The 26,393-nt window shown below is 57.7% G+C and overlaps 1 pseudogene; it reads left to right on the top strand.

Annotated features, from left to right (window-relative positions):
- Window positions 1-22,162: 22,162 nt before the first annotated feature.
- Window positions 22,163-26,393, top strand: part of LOC128948107 (Fc receptor-like protein 3) — a 35,339-nt pseudogene continuing 31,108 nt past the window's right edge.

The following is a 26,393-nucleotide window of genomic DNA, read 5'->3' on the forward strand; positions in this document are numbered from 1 at the left end:
TGTGAGTCTACCTAACCCTTGGGACCCCCATTCCCATGGAACCCCATCCCTGGACACCCCATTTCCCTGGACACCCATCCCTGGCTCCCTACACCACCTCAGCCTCAAATTCTGGCAACACCATGTCCCCACCATGTCCCACCGTCCCCCCCATTAACCACAAGGTCCCCATCCTGCCCCCATCCTGTCCCCACCCTGCCCCCACCAAGGGCCACCTACACGTGGGGACAGACGTGACCTCGCTTCCTTCCCCTTCATCCGAAGAGCCACCAGCCAGGGGAGCGGTGGCCACAGCAGCGAGTGACAGCCAGTGCACATGGCTGGGGACACCAGGATGGCCGGGAAGGTGGCACTGCTCCTGTGGGGTGAGTGCTCCAGGAACAGGACTGTCACCCCGGGGAGGGGCCCTGATGAGGCAGAGAGCGGTGGGGAGGGGGCATAGGGGGGTTGTGGCGTCCACTGAGGTCCCCAGTGCCAGGAGAGTCAATGCATGAGGTGACCAAGTTCTTGCATTTCACAGCAGCTGATAACAATTGTTTACATTCTCTTTCTGGGGGCCCTTGCTTCCCAGAAAACGAACAAGTCCCAAAGAAAGGATTTCTGTGAAAAAATGTCTGCGACAATGGCACTGGTGAAGTTGTGGGGACATGGACAGGGTGCCAGGGGGGGCCTGGACATGAACTAAGGGAAAAGAACCATGCAGATGGGCCCTGGGTACAGAGACCGGGGGACTGGTGGGGGTGACCTCTGCTGGCACGGGGTGGTCCTGGTATCGCCATTCCCACTCTGTCCATGGTGTCCCTGTGTCCTGCCTCAGCCTGAGGTTGCCTTGGAGCCCCAGTTCCTGAGAGGTCCGTGCCACGCTGGTGTCCCCACAGGAGAAATCTGGGGATGATGCCAAAAGCCGAGCTCTGGATGCCACTATTGAGCCACCCCCACTGAGCCCTGTCCCTTCTCCCTTCCAGCCCAGACCCTCGGCTTCACTGGTGAGTCCTCAGGGGATGCCCTGGCCCCGCCCCCCTGGCCCCTGCCCCACACTGGTCCTGGCAGGCTGGGTGTCCCCTGTCACCTGCAGGCACCCAGACCACCTGGGTCGTCATGGAGCCCCCCTGAATGCCAGCAGTGCTGTGGGACCGGGTGACACTGACCTGCAAGGGCTTGGGGACTGCCGGTGCCACCACCTGGTACAAGGACAGGCGGCGTTGTGGGCAGCAGGGACGTGACCGCCTCTCTGTCACTGAGAATGACACCTACACATGTGACAGACCCGGCACTGGGCTCAGACTCCCCATGAGAGTCTTAGATGGTGAGGGGGGTTGAGTGTCCCCAGCCTGGCACCTGCGGGAACCCCAAGGGCTCTGGGTGGGCTCCGCTCCATGGGTCACCTCCTGTGTGACAAGAGCCCATCCCCTGCAAATGGGGACATCCCAAAGCATGTCAGTGTGGAGGGGCTCCTGTATTGGAATTGGGGACCCCTAGTGTGCTGGCTGTGACCCACTAGGGGGGTCACTATTGGGTGGTGCCTTCAGGACCCTCCAAGCCCTCCTGATATGACAGGACCTACTTGCTCCCCAGACTGGCTGGCGCTGCAGGTGCCAGCACGGCCACTGCTGGAGGGGTACAGGGTGACACTGCGCTGCCGGGACCGGTGGAACAGCCTGGCCACCTGGGTGTCCTTCTACTGTGAGGAGAAGCAGCTGGTGGAGCTCCGAAATGGGACAGAGCTGACCCTGTTCCCTCTGCAGCCGCACCACAGTGGGCACCGCCTCTGCAGAGGCTGGCTGAACGATAGGGAGTGGGGGGGTGTCCGCGCCGGTGACAGTGACAGTGCATGGTGAGAACCCCACAGCTTCCACCCCAACACCCCCACAGCCCCTCCCCAAGGACTTGGGGTCACTGTCCCCACTGCCTCCAGTCTACTGCCCTGAGCTCCTCTCTGTGCAAGTGCTGGAGGGTCCCCCTGAGGGATCCTTCAGGTCCCCCCTGACTCTCAGCTGCCTCAGCACCCCCAGCCCCCTGCAGCCCTGAGTCCCCCTCCTGCACGTGTTCTACCGGGACGGGCAGGTGGTGGGGGGCCTACAGGGGTCCCTGCAGCTGCTGGTGCCTGCTGTGGGGGTCTCCCACTAGGGGAATTACAGCTCGCAGGTGTGTTGCGAGGGTGGGGCCGTGCAGAAGAGCAGCGCCCGGCTCCTCAACACGGTGCGCAGTGAGTGTGTGGATGGGCACGGGGAGCCCCCACATCCTCCTAGGGTCCCCTGCCTGGGCACCTCCACGTCCCCCAGACACCTTTCTTGGGTCCCTCCACCACTCCCCTTGTCTCCACACATCCATGGCATAACCTTGTCCCCACTATCCCCGATCACACTCATCCCCTCCAGTCCCTATCCCCCCACACCAGCTGCCAGCCCCTCTCTGTGGCCTCAGCCCTGTCTGTGTCCCTGCAGTGCCCGTGGCCAATGCCACCATCACCCCCGGTCCTCTAGCACATGAGGTGTGTGCTGGTGACAAGGTGACCCTGCGCTGCTCGGTGCAGGTGGGCTCAGCCTCTTTCACCTTCACCTGGCTGCACAACGGGCAGGAGGTGGCCTGGAGTCCCATCCTGGAGCTCAGGGACATCGATGTGGAACATTCGGGCACCTACCAGTGCATGGCCACCAACCAGCTGGGACAGGATGGGCACCGTGTGTTCCGGGCACCCAGCCCCGAGATGGTCCTGGAGGTGACACCGTGGGGACACAGGGCCACAGGTGGGGTCACATGGGGTCACCAGGGAGTGCAGGACATCTGGGGTGATGGGTGATCCTGATGTGTCCCTCTCTGTTTCTTGCAGTGGCCACAGGGGTCGGTGGGGCCCTTCTGTTCCTGCTCCTGCTCGTGGGTGTCATTGTGGCCTGCCACTGGTGGCACCGTAGGGGTGGGTGACAATGGGGGGATGATGGTCATGGAGAGAGGTGGGAAGGCCCCCAGAGGAGTCCCAGGGCATCACCCACAGCCCCTGACTTGGGAGGAGCTGAGCCCCCAGTAGCCATGGCTCAGAGCTGTTGGAGGGTCCTGCAGGGATGTTGGGGGTTCTATCAGGGGTCCCCCTCCCTGCTGGGCTCAGGGATCTGGGGGCTCAGGGTGTTGGTGCAAGTGGGGTGGGTCAGGGATACTGGGGGAGGCATCAGGGCTACTGGGAGGCCAGGGGAGAATTGTGTGTCTGGTGGTGGTTCAGCATTGCCAAGGGTGGATGGGAGCCCCTGGGTCTCCAAAGTCACCCCTCCAGTTTTCCTCTGCAGATGCCAGGAAGCACCAGGAAAGGTGAGTGCAGCCTCCAGCCATGATACACCTTTTACCCAAACTCCCAGCACCTCCCATCCCCTTCCACACACCTCCTTATTCCCACAGGGCCCCCACAGACCTCCTGGCAACCCCAGTGGAGAATCCTCATGCCACGTAAATGGAGCTGCACAGGCAACCGTGGGAACCCAGAGACATCTATGAAAATCTGCACCAAAAGTTGTGATGCTTGGGAAGTGGGATGCGCTGGGTGACTCTGGGGGTGCTCCCTCCATGGCTCCTGTGGTTGCCCATCCTTCCAAGGGACGTGGTCATGGGTCAGGGGGAGGCTACACAGGGCATCCTGTGTTTCCCATTTCCTCTCCCAGTACCCCCAAAGGCTCCCCCATCCCTTTGCTCGTACCTGCAGGGGCTCCCCAGCCCCATCCAAGTGCCCAAGTACCCTCAGGGACTGCCCCATTCTCTCCCCACAGTGCTTGCAGTACACCCAGGGGTTCCCCATTCCTGCTCCCACTACCCCAGTCCCATCCCGCTGTAAAAGGGGGAGTCGGGAAGGATTCTTGCTGAAAGGCTTCTCAGATGAAAATGAAGCACAAACATGGCAATATTATATCTGAGAACTGTTTATTGATAAAGGAGGATAAGCGTTTGTACCAAAGGGGGATAGAAGGGAGTAGAAAGGGACAAGGATAGAGAGAGAAACAGAAGACAGGAACAGCGTTACCACAAGGAGCCCGGGAGCTCTGTGGGCATCAGCTGGGCAGATGGAGTGTGTGTGCTGCAAGCCAGGGCGAGCCCACATGGCTTTTGTGAGTGGCTGGGCGTGATTTCCAAGGAGGGCACCTGTGTGTCTCTGGCATGGGCGAGCGATGGCTGCAGGCTGGCTGCTGCGGGCTGGCTGCAGGCTGGTGCTGCGGCACTGGTGACTCTGGGCTGGCTGCCGTGGGCTGGGGCTGCGATGGGCAGGTGCAGCAGGCTCGGTGCTGTGGGCAGCACAGGAAAAGAGGCAGAGGCGGCGGGTGGGTACAGGCAGCATCCGCTCCATCAGGGAAAGCAATGAAGGAACATCCAGGACGAGCAGGAATGAGCTGCCTCGGGGAAGCAGCGAAGCAGGGAAGAACAGATGCGGACAGGGAAGAAGGACCACCAGGAGGAAAAGGCAGTGGGGGGGGTGTCTGTGATATTTTTGCCGGACGACTGGGAGGAATGATGCATCTGACTCCATCTTATCAGAAGGCTAATTAAGTACTTTATGATACCATATTAGTCTATATTATATTCCATTACATCTAAACTGAATCAGCCAAGCACTCAACCGCACTCCGCTGCGCACAATCTCATGACTGTCAACCAACAGTCCCCCCACACACAGACCTGAATTCTATTGGTCAGTGAATCAAAACACTCACACCAGAATCCAATTAGCAATTCCCTTCAGGTAAACAATCTTCCACAATGCATTCCACGTGTGAACAACACAGGAGCAGAAAATGAGATGAGAATTGTTTGGATCATTCTTTGCTTCTCTCACTGCTTCTCTCAGGTTCAGAGAATGTGAATCCCACAGGGGAGGAGGGCCAAACTGACCCTCCGAGCGAGCCCCTGATCCCTGCAAGAAACCCAAAGCAAAACACTCCTGTTGTGTCACAGTTAACTGCTTTTATTTGCAAAGGCTCCTCCCACAGCCTGATATCCCGGGCGTTTTTTCATAGATACTTTGCCTCGGGCATCTGTCCCACTAACCAGTGGGGGTGACTCACAGCCCGATCACTGAAGCTTTCTCTGCCCTGATCGTCTGTTGTGTGAAGCCTTGCGAGGGACAGGGTTCCCAGCACATGTACAACCACAGAGTCATTATTCACCTCATGTGTAGCGTATGTTGAGACATAAATCAAAATCAGATTTGATCCTCTTAACCCCAGTGTGCTTAGTGGCTCTGCAGTCCCCATCCCAGTGCTCCCAATGAGGTGGCTTACGGGTGCCCATGCCAGTTCCAAGGGGGCACAGGACCTGGTTCCCTGCTCCTGGGACAAAAATGCAGCTCTTTGGTGAAACTGGCAGAAATGGTGTTTCTTTGTTCAGCTCTGACAAGGAAGCTGAACAAGGGGGGAACCTCCCTTGGAATGGAAAATACCAACCCCTTCTCTCTGAACTACTATAATTCTGAAATTACAGGGCTTTTAGGTAAAGATGTGGGAACAGGAATAACAGTTCTTTACTGGTATGTATTGTGAGAAAGAAGTTAATGGAAGTTGACTTTTACTGGATATTGTATGAATTGATATTACATTATGGATTATACTGTTGAATAAATATTGCAATGTTGTTCAGATAGTGAAAAGTATTGTGGAGTGGCTGATGTTGTTGTTGTGGCCATCCAAGGGTGGGGCCCAGCCATGGCCCAGCCCCACTGCACAGGGATGGCCATTGCCCAGCCCTGCTCTGGCCAGCCCCAGGTGGCAGCCAGCACCTGAGGGTCCCTCCTTGCCCCCTTGGCTTTGATTCTGGCAGCTTTAGAGCTGCAGCAGAGGTGAGAATTCTGTGGGAGAAAAAGGCCTGTCTGTGGTTTGCTCAGCTCTGTAAGAAGCACAAAACCCAAAAGGAGCCCAAGCAGTTGCTCTGTGAGGGCCTTTGATGGTTTTCAGAGCAGGGCTGGCTGGAAATCGCCCCCTCTAACGGCAGCTGTGTGAGAACCAGTCCAGAAATGCAGCAATTGATCATTTTGTCCCTTGCAGCAAGGGTCTGAGATAGCCCCAAAAGCCTTGCATATCCCGCAAGAATCTGCTCAACAACCTGACCAGTTCCCTCCTCCTTCCTGCTTCAAACATGAAGCCCTTTAGAATGGCCTGGGAAGAGTGTTTGGCTTTTGGCTGTGGTTGCCAGACAAGAGGGAAAAGTGTGGAAATATCAAGCTGTGGCTCTCCCCCAGAGCTGTGGTACAGCTGTGGGGAGTGATCCTGCGTGGATTCCAGGTGTCCCCAAAGCTGCTCCATCCTTGCCCTCCTCACCGTAGTGAAAGGCTGAGGGTTTGCAGGAATTGTGGTGTAAAGCCGCCAGAGGTGCTGCTGTGGACCCGAGATGAGCCTGAGATCAGGCGCTGCCTTCCTTCCATTCAGGATCATGGAGAGCGCTCGTGGTTGTTGGGTAGGGTGTGTGCCTGACCCAGGGACACGGCTACACTGCCAGTGGGCACTGCGATCCAACCTGCTGCGTTGGCGGCTTCTGCCCACTGCCCGTGGTGGTGCCGGGAGCGATTGGTGGCCGTGAGTTTGCAAAAGGAGCGATTTCCCCTCCTCCCTCCCGTCCGAAGCCGCCATGGCCCCTGAGAGGATGGAGCTGGAGCGGGGCGCCCCCTGCTGGGTGGGAGTGCTCCCTGCAGCGCCCCCTGCTGGCCGGGAGTGCTCACTACAGGGCCCCCTGCTGGCCGGGAGTGCTCCCTGCAGCGCACCCTGATGGCCGCGGTTATAACTGCCACAAAAACCAACAGCGCTGCGCGGGAGGTAAAGTTCTGGGTTTGTGTTGTTTGTTCTGTTCTGGTTTATAATTTTTCCAGGAAAGAGCTGTTATTCCTTTTCCTACACTTTGGCCTGAAAGCCAGATCATCTTTGAAATTAAAAAACGTTTTGGAGATGGGATTCTTTCAATTCCAGGAACTTTTCCCAGTTTCCTTTGCAGATATTTCTCATTTAAATGAGTTGCCAACTTCTGGGTTCCAGTGTGGATGGGACAGACACCCCAAGAGCAGATAGGATCAGAGAGCAGATAGGATCAGGGACAAAACTGCCTTTTAAGCCAGTTGTGTCACCAAGGGTCCTCTCCCTAGGTGGCACTTCTGGTCACCCAGCCACTCAGGAGCTGACTTTTTCAAAGTGTCACACTTTCCCCAGTGTGCCATGGCTGACAGATGATGGACAGACGGGGCCCTGTCTCACCAAAAGCAAGGTCTGACCCACGCCTGCCACACACAGCTGTTCCAAAATGTCTCCAGACTTCAAATTTTTCCTGTCTCTGACACCCCACCCTGTCCTATGGCCTGATTCTGACTGCCCTGGGAAAGGGGGAGGCTCAGGAACACCCTCAGTGACTTTGTGACATCCTGGTGTGGGGAAGATGGCAGAGGAGGGGTTTGGGACAGGGGACAAGAGAATCCAGAGCCTCCTGAAGGCCACTTTGGCCATCAGAGCAAGGGAGGTCCAGGGCTTTGCCAGATTCCTCTGGTGGAGGAAACGTGATGGCGGGGGGGGGGAGTGTTCGGGGATTGTTCTTTGTTGGTGGCTTTCCCTGGAAATTATTCCTTGTGTGACAATTTGGACTCTAAACCTTGTTTCTGTTGCTGTTGGTTTTGTTCTCTCATTGCTGATTCAGGAAATTTTTCTTCTCTCAGACTTTTGGAATCTTTGTGCCTCCATGGGGAGCGGTAGAGAAAGGGGCAGCAGCCCGTGGTTTTTAGTGGCAACCCAGAACTGCAGAATCCCATTCCTAAAGCCCAATCAAGCTGAACAAACACCATCGCTGCCAGTTTAACCAAAAAGTTGCATTTTGGACTAAATAGGAAGGAAATGGGTCTTGTGTCCTCTGGCACAGGGAGGAGCCTGGCGAGCCATGGGTGTACTGGGAGCACTGGGAGGGGGAAAGCGCAGCACTGGGTGCCCTGTGCAGCCCTCCTGACTCATGGTCATCACCCCAAGCAGGATGGGCCACCACGGGAGCCATGGGATGGGGACTCCCAGTGTACCCCATTGTCACAGCAGGTCCCATAGATGTCACTGGTGTCCTGCAGTCACCCATGTGGTTCTGGCAGCTCTGCGTGGGTCACCTGGGGGTCGTTGTCGGGGATAATAAGAGACACCTGTCTTGGGGTGACACCCATGGGTGACATGTCCATGTCCCCACCCATCCCCCATACTGACCCCCTGCCCCCTCATGTCCAGCCCCTCCTCCACCTCCATGGGATAAGGGGGTTCTGGGGGGCCCTGTGGGGATAAGGTGGGTCTGAGGGGTGTCTGGGGAGGGGGTCAGGCAGAGTCATGGCTGGAACTCCCCACTCACGTGTACTGGGATTTCCTGAGAGCTGCAAGAAAAAGAGGATGGGGTGATCATGGGGTGTCCTGGGCCCCTACCCCACCTGGGACCTTTAAATGCCCACTGGAGCCCTGAGCCCCCACCAGACACTGATTTCTACCGGACTGCCAGGCCCCTGCACCCAAAACTACCTCTGAGGAGCCCCAGAACTCCTGAGGCACCCAGGTACTCCAAAGCCCCTCTCCAGGAACCCTGAACCACCTCAGGACCCTGATTCTTCACACAGCCCCTGAGCACCCCTCAAGCCTCAAGAAACCCCAAGAATTGGAATGCAGGGAAGGCTCCAAACTGCTCGAGAATCCCTGAGGAGCTCTCAACATCCCTGCACAACTCTCCAATACCTCCCATAAAACCCACAGGAAATCCCAGTGTCAACCCAATATTCTTAAAGGCCCTTCCTGGAACAGCCCAGGACCCTCCAAAATGCCCCCAAACCTGTGAGCACCCCAAGCAAGGGTCACTGGGGGCTCAGCTTCCTCCAGCTCAGGGGCTTTGGGTGATGCTCCAACTGCACCCCCAGTGTGTGGATCTTCCTCCCAATTCCTGTAGGACCTCGTCCACCTTCATTGTCGCCCACCCTGGAGGTGCCACCAGTGACAGCCCCCCATGACAGCCAGGAGCAGGAGCAGGAACAGGAGGGTCCTGCCGACATTCACAGCCACTGCTGCAGACAGAGGGGACACATTGGGGTCATCCTGAACTACAGGGGCCCTGAACCCCCAGCAACCCTGTGTGACACCACCTGTGACCCAGGGTGAGCCAGGAGTTGCCTCCAGGACCTGCTCAGGACTGTATGCCCGGAACCCGCGGTGCCCGTCCTGTCCCAGCTGGTTGGTGGCCACGCACTGGTAGGTGCCCGAATGTCCCACTTTGATGTCCCTGAGCTCCAGGAGGGGACCCCGGGCCACCTCCTGCCTGTTCTACAGCCAGATGAAGGTGACAGGGGCTGAGTCCACCTGCACTGAGCAGCACAGGGTCACATTGTCACCTGTGAGCACCTGGTGTGCCAGGGGACCGGGAGTGATGGTGGCATTGGCCACGGGTACTGTGGGGACACAGACAGGGCTGGCACTGGGCAAGGTGGTATGGGCGTTCTGTGAGTGGGGTCACCCCCAGCCCGAGGGTCCCGCTCACCCAGGATTGTGACATTCAGGGGATCACTCCTGGCCGTGCTGTCCCCATTGCTGACCTGGCACAGGTACTGGCCGCTGACATTGTCCCCAATGTGGGGCAGCTCCAGGTGGGGGCCGGTGCCCAGCAGTGTCCCTGAGCCTTCCCGGTGCCTGGAGAAGGGCAGTGGACCTGTCCCCATGGTCACTGTGCAGCTCAGCACCAGTCTGTCTCCGAGTGCCACCTCTCCCCCAGGGGGCTGCACTGACAGGGACACCCCCGAGAGTGGGAACCCCTGTGGATGGACACAGAAGGGATTGGTGACCCACGAGGTTGGCGGACACAGGAGGGGAAAGAGGGGGATTGGAGGGGGGCGGAGAGGATTCCAGTGAGCAGAAGGGGACTCTGGAAGGCATGTTGGGACCTGGGGACAATGTCGAGCCCCCGTCAAAAGGGGGATGACCCAGGCAGGGATGGGGAACCAGACGAGAGGCTCAGGAGACTCATGGGGGTAAGCAAGAGGGACTTGAGAAATTTTGGGTGACCCAGAGAGGATTAAAGGGAGAGATGAAGGATTCAGACAGTGCTGGGGAAACCCTTGGAGGATGTTGGGCTTCCCTGTCCCCATTCTTGCACTCACTCTGCACTGTCACTGTCACCCTGTTTGACACACTCCACTGTGACAGCACCCAGCCCCTGCAGTGGTAGCGGCCACTGTGGTGCTGCTACAGGAGGGACAGGAACAGCTCAGTCCTATCATGGAGCCCCTCCAGTTTCTTCCCATCATGGTAGAAGGACACCATGGAGACCATGCTGTTCCCCCAGCCCCGGCAGCACAGTGTCACCGTGTCCCCCTCCAGCAGCGCCTGCGCAGGCATTTGCAGCACCAGCCAGTCTGGGGGACATGGGTGTCCTGTCACACCCGATGGCACTGGGACCCCCTGATTCGGTGACACCCAACACACCGTGGGTCCTCATTTCCTACATGATTTTCCCCACTCTGGGATGCTCTGGGATGTCCCCAGAGCAGGGGACAGGCTCTGGTCACACAGGAGGTGACCCATGGAGGGGAGCCTACCCATAGCCCTCGGGGTCCCTGGAGGTGCCAGCCTGGGGACACCTGATGCCCCCTCACCATCTAAGACTCTCACAGCAGGGCTATGCCCGGTGCCGGGACTGTCACACTTGTACGTGCCACTGTCAGTGACAGTGAGGTGGTCAGGTCCCTGTTGCACCCAGTGCCGTCTGTCCTTGTACCAGGTGGTTGCACTGGCGGTCCCCGAGCCCTGGCAGGTCAGTGTCACCGGGTCCCACAGCACCGCCAGCCTCCAGGGGGGCTCCACCAGGATCTGGGTGGTCTGGGCAGCTGTGGGTGACAGGGGACACCAGCCTGTCAGGGTCAGCGTGGGGCTGGGGACAGCAGGGTGGGGCCATGGCATCCCCCGAGGACTCACCAGTGAGGCTGAGGGTCTGGGCTGGAAGGGAGAAGGGACAGGGCTGGGTGGGGGTGGCACCACAGACACAGCAGCACGGGGGCATGGAGTGTGGGGCTGTTCCCAAAAGGTCTCAAGTGGGAGCACTTGTGTGGCACAGATGTCTCAAGGACAGGGTCACAGCAGCCAACCCTTGCTCAGGCATGGGGACCCTGGTCTGGCACAGGTGACCCCTGCCAGCCCCACAGCCACATCCCCATGGCCCTGTGCCCATGGTCCATTTCCGATGGCACCTGTCCCCATGGCCCATCAACATGGTGATTGTCCGCTTGTCCCTGTTCCTGCATTCCTCTGTTCCTTTCCCTGTCCCCACAGCTGCCCCAGCCCCAAGGTTCCTTCTGCCATATCCTTGTCCCCACATCTTCATCCCCCTGTCCCCTCAATCCTGTCTCCTGTTTCTGTCCCCAAAGCTACCCCACAACTCTGGTCACACTGGGCTCTATGCCCTGCTGGCTTTGGGGACCTCAGGGGACCCCACAGTCCCCCTGTGCTCCTCTCCCCTCCCCATCCCCAGGGTGTCAGACCCCTCCCCAGGGCACTCACCCCACAGGAGCAGCACCACCTTCCCGGCCATCCCGGTGTCCCCAGCCATGTGCACTGGCTGTCACTCACTGCCAGCGGTGGCTGTCCCCTGGGTGGTGGCTCTTTGGCCAAAGGGGAAGGAAGCGAGGTCAGGTCTCATCCTCATGCGGAGGTGGCACCTGGTGGGGGCCGAGTGGCCACAAGCTGGGCACAGGCTGGGGGCAGGGTGGGGACAGGTTGGGGACAAGGCTGGGTGGGACATGGTGGGACATGGTGGGACATGGGGTTCCCAGGAGTGAGGGGCTCAGAGGGGTTTGGGGATTTGGGGATGGGTGTCCAGGGCAATGGGGGGTCCCAGGGATGGGTTCCCTGGGAATGGGGAGCTGAGGAGGGGGATTCACTGGGAAGGGGGGTCCCCAGGGCTGAGGGGACTCAGGGTTGGGAGTACCAGAGGAATCTGGGCTCCAGGGATTTGGGGTCATGGGATGGGGATGCTGGGGGAATGGGGGTTCCCATGGGAATGGGGGTCCTGTGGGAAGGGAATTTTAGGGATGGAATGAGTTGGAGAGGATTCCTTGGGAATGCGGTGCTGGGCCATGGAGATCCTGGGGAATGTGAATACTGGGATATGGGTTCCAGAGAGGGGGAGACATAAGAAATGGGGTACCCATGATTTGATTTCCAGGGGAATGGAAGTGCCAGGGATGGGCAGTGGCTCGATGGGCCCATAGGTCCCAGTTCCTTCCCTGGTTGCCTCAGATTTTTGGGTGACCCAGGGCCCAGCACTGCCCACACAAGGTGCCAGCAGCCTGGGCATCACCCCAGACAGATTCCGAGGGGCTCTGGGTGTGTGGAGCTGCTGCAGAGGTGAGAATTCTGTGGAGGAAAAAGGCCTGCCCATGGTTTGCTCAGCCCTGCAAGAAGTACAGACTCCAAAGGGAGTCCAAGCAGTGGCTCTGCGAGGGCCTTTGATGCTTTTCAGAGCAGAGCTGGCTGGAAAATGCCCCCGCAGGGGCAGCTGAGAGGGAACCAGTCCAGAAATGCAGGAATTGTTCATTTGTTCCTCTTTGTAAGGGACAGAGAGAACCACAAAACTACTGCACAACCTACAACATACTGCTCAACAACGTGCCTGGGACCCTCCTTCTTGAACTCTCCTGCGTTGGCTATATGATGCTTCTATCCCCAATCATCTCATACTGTTTATATTGAATAATAAGTGTTGTACCTTTAAGAGTGTTCCAGAGAGTGTAGGGGGGAAAAGAAGAAGCGCGCAGTTTGTTTTCAGACACTGCACTCCTCCTCCACATTCCTGCTCCTGGACTGTGTTGTCTACGGATGGACAGACAGCAGGACAGAGTTCTTCCTTTGCTTTTTAGTTACTTCTAGCTAGCTGAGGCAGAGAAGTTCCCTGGACTGTTTTTTTTCTTTTTTCTTTGGACCTGTTGAAACTGCTCTGGACTGAACACCCAGGAGAGCACCGGCAGCTGCAGCTGTGGCCCACCGGGCCAGGCCTAGCCTGCGACAATTCCAGCACCAGAGGGACTGATCAGAGACTGAGTGAGCTGCAACCCGAGGACGGGGTTTTTCTCAGTTTGTCATCTCTTTTAGGATGGCACGGGGTCTCATTGTTTGATATTGTTTTAGTTTTATTGTTTGATAAACAGGTTTTTTCCCACCTTTCTCCAAGGAGGTATTTTTTTTGCCTCCTGGACCAGTTGGGGGGAGGGGCTGATTGGATCTGCTTTTCCCACCGGAGCTCCTTTGGGGGATTCTTCTCCAAATTTGCTGTAAACCTGGACAAATACATGAATGTATTTTGGATGGCTGGAAAGTCTCATTCTTGGCTCCTCCTCTAACAGACTGAGTGTAATTACTAATAAATTCCCAAAATGTACTACTGGAATTGGGATGCAGGGTAGGACGAAGAAACCATAAACCATATATATCGTAAACAGAGGCCAGTATCTTTGTAAATGCTTTATAAATCATTATCACCAAGGCCAGCACAACAGCTATTCCAATCCGTACCCCTCTATCCTAAAAATTACTTGTTAAGGACAATAATCCTAGTGAACAGAAAGGTATTGAAACCTCAAAAAGGTCTAGAGCCCAGAGCCACACGGAGGCTTTCATAACCAGAGACATCAGGGGTTCAAGAAGCATGGCTACTAACTGCTTTAACAACAACAAACGCACAGTTAATAGAGCTTTTTTCCACCTTTTCCAGCCCCATGTTGGGTGCCTATTCTTGTATTTGTCCAGGTTTACAGCAAATTTGGGGAAGAATCTCCCAAAGGAGCTCCGGTGGGAAAAGCAGATCCAATCAGCCCCTCCCGCGACTGGTACGGGAGGGAAAAAAAATACCTCCATGGAGAAAGGTGGGAAAAAACCTGTTTATTAAACAATAAAACTAAAACAATATCAAACAATGAGACCCCGTGCCATCCTAAAAGAGATGACAAACTGAGAAAAACCCCGTCCTCGGGTTGCAACTCACTCAGTCTCTGATAAGTCCCTCTGGTGCTGGAATTGTCGCAGGCCAGGCCTGGCCCGGTGGGCCACAGCTGCAGCTGCCGGTGCTCTCCTGGGTGTTCAGTCCAGAGCAGTTTCAACAGGTCCAAAGAAAAAAGAAAAAAAACAGTCCAGGGAACTTCTCTGCCTCAGCTAGCTAGAAGTAACTAAAAAGCAAAGGAAGAACTCTGTCCTGCTGTCTGTCCATCCGTAGACAACACAGTCCAGGAGCAGGAATGTGGAGGAGGAGTGCAGTGTCTGAAAACAAACTGCGCGCTTCTTCTCTTCCCCCCTACACTCTCTGGAACACTCTTAAAGGTACAACACTCATTATTCAATATAAACAGTATGAGACGATAGGGGATCGAAGCATGATATAGCCAACCCAGAACATGAACAAAACCTGCAGCCTTCTGGAACCTCATGGAAAGAATTTTTAAGTTCTGGATGTGTCCGCACGATGAAAGGGAAAAGTGTGGAAATACTGAGCAGTGGCTCTGCTCGCACCCATGGTGGGGCTGTGGGGAGTGACTCTGTGTGGATTCCAGGTGTCCCCAAAGGAGCTCTATCCCTGCCCTGCTCACGTGACTGAAAGGCTGGGGGTTTGCAGGAATTGTGGTGTAAAGCCAGCAGAGGTGCTGCTGTGGACCCGAGACCTGCCTGGGGTCAGGCGCTGCCTTCCTTCCTTTCGGATCATGGAGAGCAGTTACAGGTGTTGTGCAGGGCGTGTCCCTGGCCTCAGGACACTGCTACGGTGCCAGCGGGGGCAGGGATCCAACCTGCTGCCTTGGCGGCTTCTGCCCGCTGCCGGTGGTGGTGCCGGGACCGATTGGTGCCCATGAGTTTGCAAAAGGAGCGATTTCCCCTCCTCCCTCCCGTCCGAGGCCGCCATGGCCCCTGAGGGGATGGAGCTGGACCACGGCGCCCCCTGCTGGGCGGGAGTGCTCCCTGCAGCGCCCCCTGCTGGCCGCGGTTATATCTACCACAAAAATCAACAGCGCTGAGTGAGAGGGAAAATTCTGGGTTTGTGTTGTTTGTTCTGTTCTGCTTTGTAAATTTCCCTGTGAAGAGCTGTTATTCCTTTTCCTACACTTTTGCCTGGTATCCCCATAATCTTTGAAATTAAAAAAGAGGTTTAGAGATGGGTCTTCTTATTCCAGGAAGTTTCCTACTTTCCTTGGCAGATATTTCTCATTTAAATGAGTTGCCAACTCCTTGGCTCCAGCGTGGATGGGACAGGCACCCCAAGAAGAGAAATGGTCAGGCACTTGCCCACCTCATGCTCTGCCTTTAAAGCCAGTTGGGCCAAAAAGGGCCCTCTTCCCAGGCGGCACTTCTCGTCACCCGGTCACTCAGCAGCTGGCTTTGGCAGAGCGTCACACTGTCCCCAGAGTGCCATGGATGACTGACTGATGGACAGACGGGGCCCTATCTCACCAAAAGCAAGGCCTGACCCATCCCTGCAACACAAAGTTTTTCGAAAATGCCTCCTGACATGAAACTTTTCCTGTCTCTGACACCCCACCCTGTGCCATGCCCTGATCCTGACTGTCTTGGAAAAGGGGGAGACTCTGGAACCCCCACAGGGACTTTGTGTCATCCTGGTGTGGGGAACACGGCAGAGGAGGAGCTTGGGACAGGGAAGAAGAAAATCTGGAGCCTCTTGAAGGCTGATTTGGCCATCAGAGCAATGCAGGTCCAGGACCCTCCTGGGTTCCTCTGGTGGAGGAAACGTGCTGGGGAAAATGTCTGGGATTTGTTCCTTATTGGTGGCTTTCCCTGGAAAATGTACTTTGTGTGACCATTTGGAGTCTGAACCTTGTTGCTGTTGCTGTTGGTTTTATTCGCTCTCATTGCTGTTTCAGGAAATTGTTCTTCTCTCAGCCCTTTGGGATCCTTGTGCCTCCACGAAGAGGGAGAGGGGCAGTTTTAGTGTCAGTATACACACGAGTGGGTGCCCATGGGTGGGGACCCCCAGTGCCCCCCAGTTCCCCCCAGTGTCACAGCACATTCCCGTAGATGTCACTGGGTTCCCGTGGTCACCCCTGGGGTCTCCGCAGCTCCGCGTAGATCACCTGGGGATCCTGGAGGCTGGTGGCACGGGGGGACGCTGCGAGAGACACAGGCTGTGGGATCTGGGTGGGGTGACACTCGTGGGTGACGTGTCCCTCTGCCTGTGTCCCCCCTGTACTCACCCCCTGCCCTCTTGGTGACCACAACGTGGGTGTACAGCACCTCCCCCTCCTCTGGGGGCCTGGGGGATCCAGGGGGCCCTGAGGGAATAAAGGGGATGTGGGGGAGGGAATGGGAGGTCTTGGGGGTTGGGGTAAAATGGGAGAGTGTGGTTGGAGCCCCCCACTCACCTTTCCTGGTTCTTCATGGCAGCTGCAGAGGAAAGAGGAAAGGGTGACTGCGGGGTCCCGGGGCCGTGACCCCTCTCAGGATTCCTGAACCCCCGCTGGACCCTCAATTTCCCTCAGGGCCCCCAAGCATCTCTGAAGCCCCCCAGAATTAATGAACATCCCCAGTGCCCTCGACCAACTCAGTCTCAAGAACCCGAAGCCCAGCAGGGACAGAGACCCCCAGATACCCCCAGGACTCCTGAAAGAACCCTCAACATTCCTGCAGGACCCTCCAGTGTCTCCCCAAACCCTTCAGGACCCCCAGACATGGTCACAATTCTGGGGCTGTGGGTGCTGCCCTATCGCTCCCCAACTCTGGGGGCCTCTACAGCTCCCTCGTAGCCCTGTCCCCCCATTGCCACCCACCCACACTGTGCCACCAGCTACAGGTCACAATGACACACACAAGGAGGAGCAGGAAGAATACGGCCCCACCGACCCCTGTGGCCACTGCAAGAAACAGAGGGGAACACATTAGGGTCACCCATAACCCCAGGGGTCTTGCACTCCCTGGTGACCCTGTGTGACCCCTCCTGTGACCCAGGGTGAGCCAGGTGTCACCTCCAGGGCCAGCTCTGGGCTGAGTGCCCGGAACACGCGGTGCCCGTCCTGTCCCAGCTGGTTGGTGGCCATGCACTGGTAGGTGCCTGAATGTCCCACAGCAACAGTCCCTGAGCTCCAGGAGGGGACCCTGGGCCACCTCCTGCCCGTTGTGCAGCCAGATGAAGGTGACAGGGGCTGAGCCCACCTGCACCGAGCAGCGCAGGGTCACGTTCTCACCTGCACACACCTGGTGTGCCAGGGGACCGGGGGTGATGGCGGCATTGGACACGGGCACTGTGGGGACAGAGACAGGGCTGGCACCTGGCGAAGTGGGATGGGGGTGCTGTGAGTAGGGTCACCCCCAGCCCGAGGGTCCCACTCACCCAGGATGGTGACATTCAGGGGGTCACTCTCGTCCACTCTGTCCCCGTCACTGACCTGGCACCGGTACTGGCTACTGTCATTGTCCCCAACGTGTTGCAGCTCCAGGTGGGGGCTGGTGCCCAGCAGTGCCCCTGAGCCCTCCCGGTGCCAGGAGAAGGACAGGGGACCTGTCCCTATGGCCACCGCACAGCTCAGCACCAGGCTGTCCCTGAGTGCCACCTGTCCCCTGGGGGGCTGTGATGATAGGGACATGCTTGAGAGTGGGACCCCTGTGGATGGACCCAGAAGGGATTGGGGACCCAGGGAGGGTGGGAGACACGGGAGGGGAAAGAGGGGATTGGAAGGGCACAGACAGGATGCCAGGGAGCAGAAGGGGACCCTGGGAGGCAGGTTGGGACCTAGGGACATTGGTGAGACCCCATGGAAAGGTGCAGAGACCCAGGCAGGGATGGGGAACCACAAGAGAGACTGAGGAGTCTCCGGGAATGATTTGGGGTTTATAGATAGGCCGGAGGATGCATGGAAGGAAGGGAGAGCAGAGGGTGGAGCAGGGACCTTGGAAAGGGTGGGAAATCCAGGGAGGGATGGGGAGGACAAAGAGAGGGATGAGGGATCAGGAGGGGGAACTGGGCAGTCATGGGGGAAACCAAGAGGGACTTGGGAAATTTTATATGACCCAGGGAGGAGAAAAGGGAGGGAGGAAGGATTCAGGCAGGGATAGGAAATCTTTGGAGGATGTCGGGCTTCCCTGTCCCCATAGTTGCACTCACTGTGTACTGTCATTGTCACCATCTTCGACTCCCTCCACTTTGACACCACTTTGCTCACCCAGCCCTCACAGTGGTAGTTGCCTCTGTGGTGCTGCTGCAGAGGGGACAGGGACAGCTCGGTGCCATCACGGAGCCCCTCCAGTTTCTTCCCCTCATGGTAAAATGACACCGAGGTGACCGTGTTGCTCTGCCAGCTTCGGCAGCGCAGTGTCACCGTGTCCCCCTCCAGCAGCATCCGTGCTGGCACCTGCAGCATCAGCCCGTCTAGGGGACAGAGGGGTCCTGTCATACCTGATGGCACTGAGATCCCCAATTGGGTGCACCAGGGGTCCCCAATTCCAAAAAAGGGTTCCCCCACAGTGGGATGTTCTGGGATGTCCCCACAGCACGGGACAGGGTCTCGTCACACAGCAGGTGACCCATGGAGGGGAACCCACCCAGAGCCATTGGGGTCCCTAGAGGTGCCAGCCTGGGGACACCTGAAGCCCCCTCACCATCTAAGGCTCTCACAGCAGGACTAAGCCCGGTGCCGGAACTGTCACAGGTGTAGGTGCCACTCTTGGTGACAGTGAGGCGGTCAGGTCCGTGCTGCCTCCAGCGCCATCCATCCTTGTACCAGGTGGTGGCACTGGCGGTCCCCGAGCCCTGGCAGGTCAGTGTCACCCGGTCCCACAGCACTGCTGGCCTCCAGAGGGGCTCCAGGAGAATCTGGGTGGTCTGGGCACCTGCAGGTGACAGGGGACACCAGCCTGCCAGGGCCAGCGTGGGGCTGGGGACAGCAGGGCGGGGCCATGGCATCCCCCGAGGACTCACCCGTGAGGCTGAGGGTCTGGGCTGGAAGGGAGAAGGGGCAGGGCTGGGTGGGGGTGGCACTGCAGGGAAAACAGCACAGGGGCAAGGCGTGTGGAGGCTGTCCCCAAACAGTCCCTCTGGGGAAAGCAGTTCTTGTGGGAAAGTGTGGGTTGTCCCCAAAAGATTCAGAGTGGCAGGGGGACATGCCTGTGACGCAACCAGTCTGGGAATGCAGCAATTGATCATTTTGTGCCTTTGCCCAAGGGACTGAGAGAGTCCCATAACTACTGCAAAGACAACAACAATTGGGCTCCTTTTGGGTTTTTGTGCTGCTTTAAGGGCTGAGGAAACCACAGGCAGGGCCTTTTATCCCCACAGAATTCTCACCTCTGCAGCAGCTCTAAAGCTGCCAGAATCAAAGCCAAGGGGGCAGGGGGGACCCTCAGGTGCTGGCTGCCACCTGGGGCTGGCCAGAGCAGGGCTGGGCAATGGCCATCCCTGTGCAGTGGGGCTGGGCCATGGCTGGGCCCCATCCTTGCATTGACAGGGGTCCCCAGGATGTGCCACCCCTAGGACACGCACCCGGCCAGGAATGTGCAGGGGCAATTCTGGAGCTGCCACCCCTTGTGACAGGACCCCCCATGCCAGGATGTGTAACCCCCTGGGACAGGATCCCCCAAGGACAGGACCCTCCTGGATGTGCCCCCCAGGACAGAAACTCCCCCTTTTCCCATCTGACTCTTAGCACAAACGGCCTCTTCCTCCTTGTCCAGGAAAAAGAATGTGTTGAGAGGGCACAGCCCAATACCTCCATCCCCAAAATCTCCCCCTCCCTCCCTGAAGCCACTGCTCCACATTTTCCCCCTCCCCTGGGTGCCCCCAACCCCTTCCTTGCTCAGGTGCTCTCCGGGATTGCTGGGCCAGGAACCGGGGCTGAGGGGACATGGCACGAAATTGAAGAAAAAAAGGAAAAAAGAGAAATAGAGAGGAAAATCCAAAGGCAGGGGAGGGCGCAGAAGCTGAGCTATCCAAAACCCCCATGTGATGCCTGCCCAGGAAAGGAGTACCCCAGGAGGGGCAATGCTGGGCCCCTCGGTCACCCCAAAATCTGAGGGATTCAGGGAAGGAGCTGAGACACCTGTGCCCATTCAGAAACTGCTCATCCCTGGCAGCCCCCATTGTCCTGGATACCAACCATGGGTGCCCCATTCCTTAAGTCCCACCGTGCCAGGGACCCGCATCCCAGTACTGACATTCCCCAGGATCTCCATGGCCCAACACCCCATTTCCAAGGAACCATCTCCACTTCATTCCATTCCCTGAAATCCTCTTTCCTCCAGGACCTTGATTCTCCCAGGACGCCCATTCCCATGGGACTCTCATTCCCCCAGCGTCCCCATCCCATGGCCCCAAATCCCTGGAGCCCACGCTCCCCTGGGACTCCCATCCCTGAGTCCCCCCAGCCCTGGGCACCCCCATCCCCAGTGATTCCCCCTCCTCAGGACCTCCATTCCCCAGGACACCCATCCCCACGTTCTCAAACCCACCAAGCCCCCCCCTCCTGGGAACCCATATCGCACCTTGTCTCACCCAGCCTTGTCCCCATCTAGTCCCCAGCTTGTGGCCACCCTGCCCCCACCAAGGGCCACCTACACATGGGGACGAGATGTGACCTCGCTTCCTTCCCCTTCATCCAAAGAGCCGCCAGCCAGGGGAGCGGTGGCCACAGCAGCGAGTGACAGCCAGTGCACATGGCTGGGGACACCGGGATGGCCGGGAAGGTGGCGCTGCTCCTGTGGACTGAGTGTGCTGGGCATGGGCCTGACATCCTGGGGATGGGGAGGGGAGGGGGCACAGGGGGGCTGTGGGGTCTCCTGACTTCCCCAATGCTAGCAGAGCACAGAGCCCAGTGTGACCAGAGTTGTGGGGTGGCTGTGGGGACAGGAACACAGAACAGGAACAAAGAACTCAGATGTGGGGACAGGGGGATGGAATGTGGGGACAAGGATGTGGCAGAAGGAACCTTGGAGCTTGAGCAGCTTTGGGGACAGGGACACAAAGATGTAGGGACAGGGACAACAGGACTGGTACCATGTGCTTGGGCCATGAGTCCAGGTGCCATTGGAATGCAACGATGGGCACAGTGCCAAGGGGATGTGGGCATGCGGCTGGCAAGTGTAACCTGTGCCAGCATGGGGCCCCAAGCATGAGCATGGCGTGACTGCTGTGTCCCTGTCCTTGAGACATCTGTGCCACACCAGTGCCCCCACACAGACTGTTTGGCAACAGCCCCTAAACCCCATGCCCCTGTGCCTCTGTCCCTGCAGTGCCACCCCCACCCAGCCCTGTCCCTTCTCCCTTCCAGCCCAGACCCTCGGCCTTGCTGGTGAGTCCTCGTGGGATGCCATGGCCCCACCCTGCTGTCCCCAGCCCCATACCGGCCCTGGCAGGCTGGTGTCCCCTGTCACCCACAGGTGCCCAGACCACCCAGCTCCTGGTGGAGCCCCCTGGATGCCAGCGGTGCTGTGGGACCGGGTGACACTGACCTGCCAGGACTCAGGGACCATTGGTGCCACCATCTGGTACAAGGATGGGCAGCGATTGGGGCAGGAAAGGCGCGATCACTTCACTGTCACTGAGATTGGCACCTACACATGTGAAAGACCCGGCACTGGGCTCAGTTCTCCCATGAGAGTCTCAGACGGTGAGGAGGGTTTGGGTGTCCCCAAGCTTGGCACCCACGGGGTGTCTGAGGGCTCTGAGTGGTCTCTGTTCCATGGGTCACCTGCTGTGCGACCAGAGCCCATCCCCTGCTCTTGGGACATCTCAGAGCATCCCAGTGTAGAGGGACCCCCATGTTGGAACTGGGGACCCCTGGTGCTCTGGGTGTGACATAATGGGGGGGTCGTGGTGCCATTGGGTGTGACAGGACCCCTCTGTCCCCCAGACCCGCTGGTGCTGCAGGTGCCGGCGTGGGCACTGCTGGAGGGGGACACACTGACACTGCGCTGCCGGGACTCGTGGAACAACATGGTCACCTCGGTGTCCTTCTACCACAAAGGGAAGAAACTGAGGGGACTCCGTGATAGTATAAAGCTGTCCCTGTCCCCCCTGCAGCTGAGTCAAAGTGGTAAGTACTGCTGCAGGTGCTGGGTGAGATCCTGGGGACAACAGGAGTCACCGCAGGTGACAGTGACAGTGCAAGGTGAGCATCCCAGTGTGGGGAACCTGTGTTGGAATTGGGGACCCCTTGTACGCTGGATGTGACCCAATGGGGGGATCCCCATGCAAACGGGACCCTGTTGTGACAGGACCCCCCTGTCCCGCAGCCCGGTTAGAGTTGCGGGTGTCAGCACGGGAGCTGCTGGAGGGAGACACGGTGACACTGCGCTGCCAGCGCTGGCGGGACAACCCCATCACCAAGGTGCGATTCTTCCATGGAGACAAGGAGGTGGAGGGGTCCCGTAGTGGGACCGAGCTGTTGTTGTCCCCTCTGCAGCTGCACCACAGTGGAAACTACAGCTGCAGGGGCTTGGTGGATTCCGAAATGTAATCGTGGGCACAGTCAGCAGCCATGACAGTGACAGTGCACGGTGAGAACCCCCATGGCTGGAACTTCAATATCCTGACGCCCCCAGAGACACTTCCCAGCACACTCAGACTCACAGTCCTCACCTCCCCTCTCCTTCCCAGAGCTCTTCTCGGTGCCTGTGCTGGAGGGTCCCCTTGAGCCCATTGCGGGGTCCCCCCTGCCTCTCAGCTGCTGCAGCACCCCCAGCCCCCTGCGGCCCCAAGCCCCCCTCCTGCACGTGTTCTACCAAGATGGGCAGGTGGTGGGGGGCCCTCAGGGGTCCCCACAGCTGCTGGTGCCCACCGTGGGGGCCTCCCACTCAGGGAATTACTGCTGCCAGGTGCACTCCAAGGGGGGGGGCTGTGCGAAAGAGCAACGCCTGGATCCACATCACGGTGCACAGTGAGTGTGGGGATGGGCACAGGGAGCCCCCAGAGACGCCCCGGGTGCCCTGGTTGGGGACCTCCAGGTCTCCCTGACACCTTTCTTGGGTCCCCCCACCTCTCTCCTGTGTCCTTCACCCCTCCCTGATGTCACCCCATCCCCAACATCCCCCATCCCCTTGTCCCTATCCCCCCATACCAGGTGCCAGCCCCTCCCTGTGGCCTCAGCCCTGTCTTTGTCCCTGCAGTGCCTGTGGCCAATGCCACCATCACCCCCAGTCACCTGTCACACCAGATACATGCAGGTGACAACATGACCCTGCGCTGCTTGGTGCAGGTGGGCTCAGCCCCTGTCACCTTCACCTGGCTGCACAATGGGCAAGAGGTGGCCCAGGGTCCCCTCCTGGAGCTCAGGGACATAGATGTGGGACATGTGGGCACCTACCAGTGCGTGGCCACCAACCAGCTGGGACAGGACAGGCACCGCGTGTTCCAGGCCTTCAGCCCTGATCTGGCACTGGACGTGACACCTGGCTCACCCTGGGTCACAGGTGGGTTCACATGGGGTCACCAGGGAGTGCAGGACCCCTGGGGTGATGGGTGATCCTGATGTGTCCCTCTCTGTTTCTTGCAGTGGCCGCAGGGGTCGGTGGGGCCCTTTTGTTCCTGCTCCTGCTCATGGGTGTCATTGTGGCCTGGCACTTGAGGCACCGTGTGGGTGGGTGACAATGGGGGGACAGGGGTTATGGAGAGGGGTGTCAAGGGCCCCAGAGAAGAGGGGCCATAGGGCAGCACCCACAGCCCTTGACTTGGGAGGGGCTGAGTCCTCAGTGGCCATGGCTCAGAGCTGTTGGAGGGTCCTGCAGGGATTTTGGGGGTTCTATCAGGGGTCCCCCTCCCTGCCAGGCTCGGGGTTCTGGGGGCTCAGGGTGTTGGTGCAAGTGGAGTGGTTCCGGGATACTGGGGGGGCATCAGGGATACTGGAGGGCCAGGGGAGAATTGTGTGTCTGGTGGTGGTTCAGCATTGCCAAGGGTGGATGGGAGCCCCTGGGACTCCAAAGTCACCCCTCCAGTTTTCCTTTCCTGCAGATGCCAGGAAGCACCAGGAAAGGTGAGTGCAGCCTCCAGCCATGATACACCTTTTACCCAAATCCCCAGCACCTCCCATCCCCTTCCACACACCTCCTTATTCCCACAGGGCCCCCACAGACCCCCTGGAACCCCCAGTGGAGGATCCTCAGACGACGTACATGGAGCTGCGAAGGCAATGGTGGGAACCCAGTGACATCTATGACAATCTACACCAAGAGTTGTGATGCTCTGGGAAGTGGGAGCACTGGGTGACACTGGGGGTGCTCCCTCCATGGCTCCTGTGATTGCCCATCCTTCCAAGGGAGGTGGTCATGGGTCAGTGGGAGGCTACATAGGGCACCCTGAGCTCCCCATTTCCTCTCGCAGTATCCCCAAGGGCTCCCCCATCCCTTTTCTGGTTCCTGCGGGGGCTCCCCAGCCCCATCCAAGTGCCCAAGTACCCTCAGGGACTGCCCCATTCTCTCCCCACAGTGCTTGCAGTACACCCAGGGGTTCCCCATTCCCGCTCCCACTACCCCAGTCCCATCCCGCTGTAAAAGGGGGAGTCGGGGAGGATTCTTGCTGAAAGGTTTCTAAGGTGAAAATGAAGCACAATGATGGCAATATTATATCAGAGAACTGTTTATTGATAAAGGAGGGTAAGTGTTCTTACTGAATGTGGAGAGAAGGGAGTAGAAAGGGACAAGGATAGAGAGAGAAACAGAAGACAGGGACAGCGCTACTGCAAGAAGCCCAGGCGCTCTGTGGGCATCAGCTGGGCAGATGGAGTGTGTGTGCTGCAAGCCAGGGTGAGCCCACATGGCTTTTGTGAGTGGCTGGGTGTGATTTCCAAGGAGGGCACCTGCGTGTCTCTGGCATGGGCGAGCGATGGCTGCAGGCTGGCTGCTGCGGGCTGGCTGCGGGCTGGTGCTGCAGCACTGGTGACTCTGGGCTGGCTGCCGCGGGCAGGGGCTGCGGTGGGCAGGTGCAGCAGGCTCGGTGCTGTGGGCAGCATGGGAAACGCGGCAGAGGTGGAGGGGGGATGCCGGCAGCATCTGCTCCATCGGGGAGGCAATGAAGGAATATCCAGGACGAGTAGGAATGAGCTGCCTCATGGAAGCAGCGAAGCAGGGAAGAACGGGTGCGGACAGGGAAGAAGGACCACCAGGAGGAAAAGGCAATGGGGGTAGTATAGGTGATATTTTTGCCGGACGACTGGGAGGAATGATGCATCTGACTTCATCTTTTCAGAAGGCTAATTAAGTACTTTATGATACTGTATTATTCTATATTATATTACATTACATCTAAACTGAATCTGCCAAGCACTCAACTGCATCCACTGCACACAATCTCATGACTGTCAGCTGACAGTCCCCACACACACACACACCTGGATTCAACTGGTCAGTGAATCAAAACACTCACACCAGAATCCAATTAGCAATTCCCTTCAGGTAAACAATCTTCCACAATGCATTCCACGTGTGAACAACACAGGAGCAGAAAATGAGATGAGAATTGTTTGGATCATTCTTTGCTTCTCTCACTGCTTCTCTCAGGTTCAGAGAATGTGAATCCCACGGGGAGGAGGGCCAAACTGACCCTCCGAGCGAGCCCCTGATCCCTACAAGAAACCCAAAGCAAAACACTCCTGTTGTGTCGCAGTTAGCTGCTTTTATTTGCAAAGACTCCTCCCACAGCCTGATTTCCGGGGCATTTTTCATAGATATTTTTCCTCGGGCATCTGTCCCACCAGCCAGTGGGGGTCACTCATAGCCCGATCACTGAAGCTTTCTCTCCCCTGATCGTCTGTTGTGTGAAGCCTCGCCAGGGACAGGGTTCCCAGCACATGTACAACCACAGAGTCATTATTCACCTCATGTGTAGCGTATGTTGAGACATAAATCAAAATCAGATTTGATCCTCTTAACCCCAGTGTGCTTAGTGGCTCTGCAGTCCCCATCCCAGTGCTCCCAATGAGGTGGCTTACGGGTGCCCATGCCAGTTCCAAGGGGGCACAGGACCTGGTTCCCAGCTCCTGGGACAAAAATGCAGCTCTTTGGTGAAACTGGCAGAAATGGTGTTTCTTTGTTCAGCTCTGACAAGGAAGCTGAACAAGGGGGGAACCTCCCTTGGAATGGAAAATACCACCCCCTTCTCTCTGAACTATTATAATTTTGAAATTACAGGGCTTTTAGGTAAAGATGTGGGAACAGGAATAACAGTTCTTTACTGGTATGTATTGTGAGAAACAAGTTAATGGAAGTTGACTTTTACTGGATATTATATGAATTGATATTACATTATTGGTTATACTGTTGATTAAATATTGCAACGTTGTTCAGATAGTGAAAGGTATTGTGGAGTGGCTTGTTGGAGAGTTTTTCAAGAATGGCTTGAAGAAAAAGGCCATGAGGCATACAATTGAGAGAAAAGTAGAAGAGAAAAGTAAAGCAGTTTCTAACAGTTCTCAG

The sequence above is a fragment of the Melozone crissalis genome, unplaced genomic scaffold (assembly GCF_028551555.1).
Source record: "Melozone crissalis strain CALT ecotype California unplaced genomic scaffold, PUWL_Pcris_2 ptg000114l_1, whole genome shotgun sequence".
Lineage (NCBI taxonomy): Eukaryota > Metazoa > Chordata > Aves > Passeriformes > Passerellidae > Melozone > Melozone crissalis.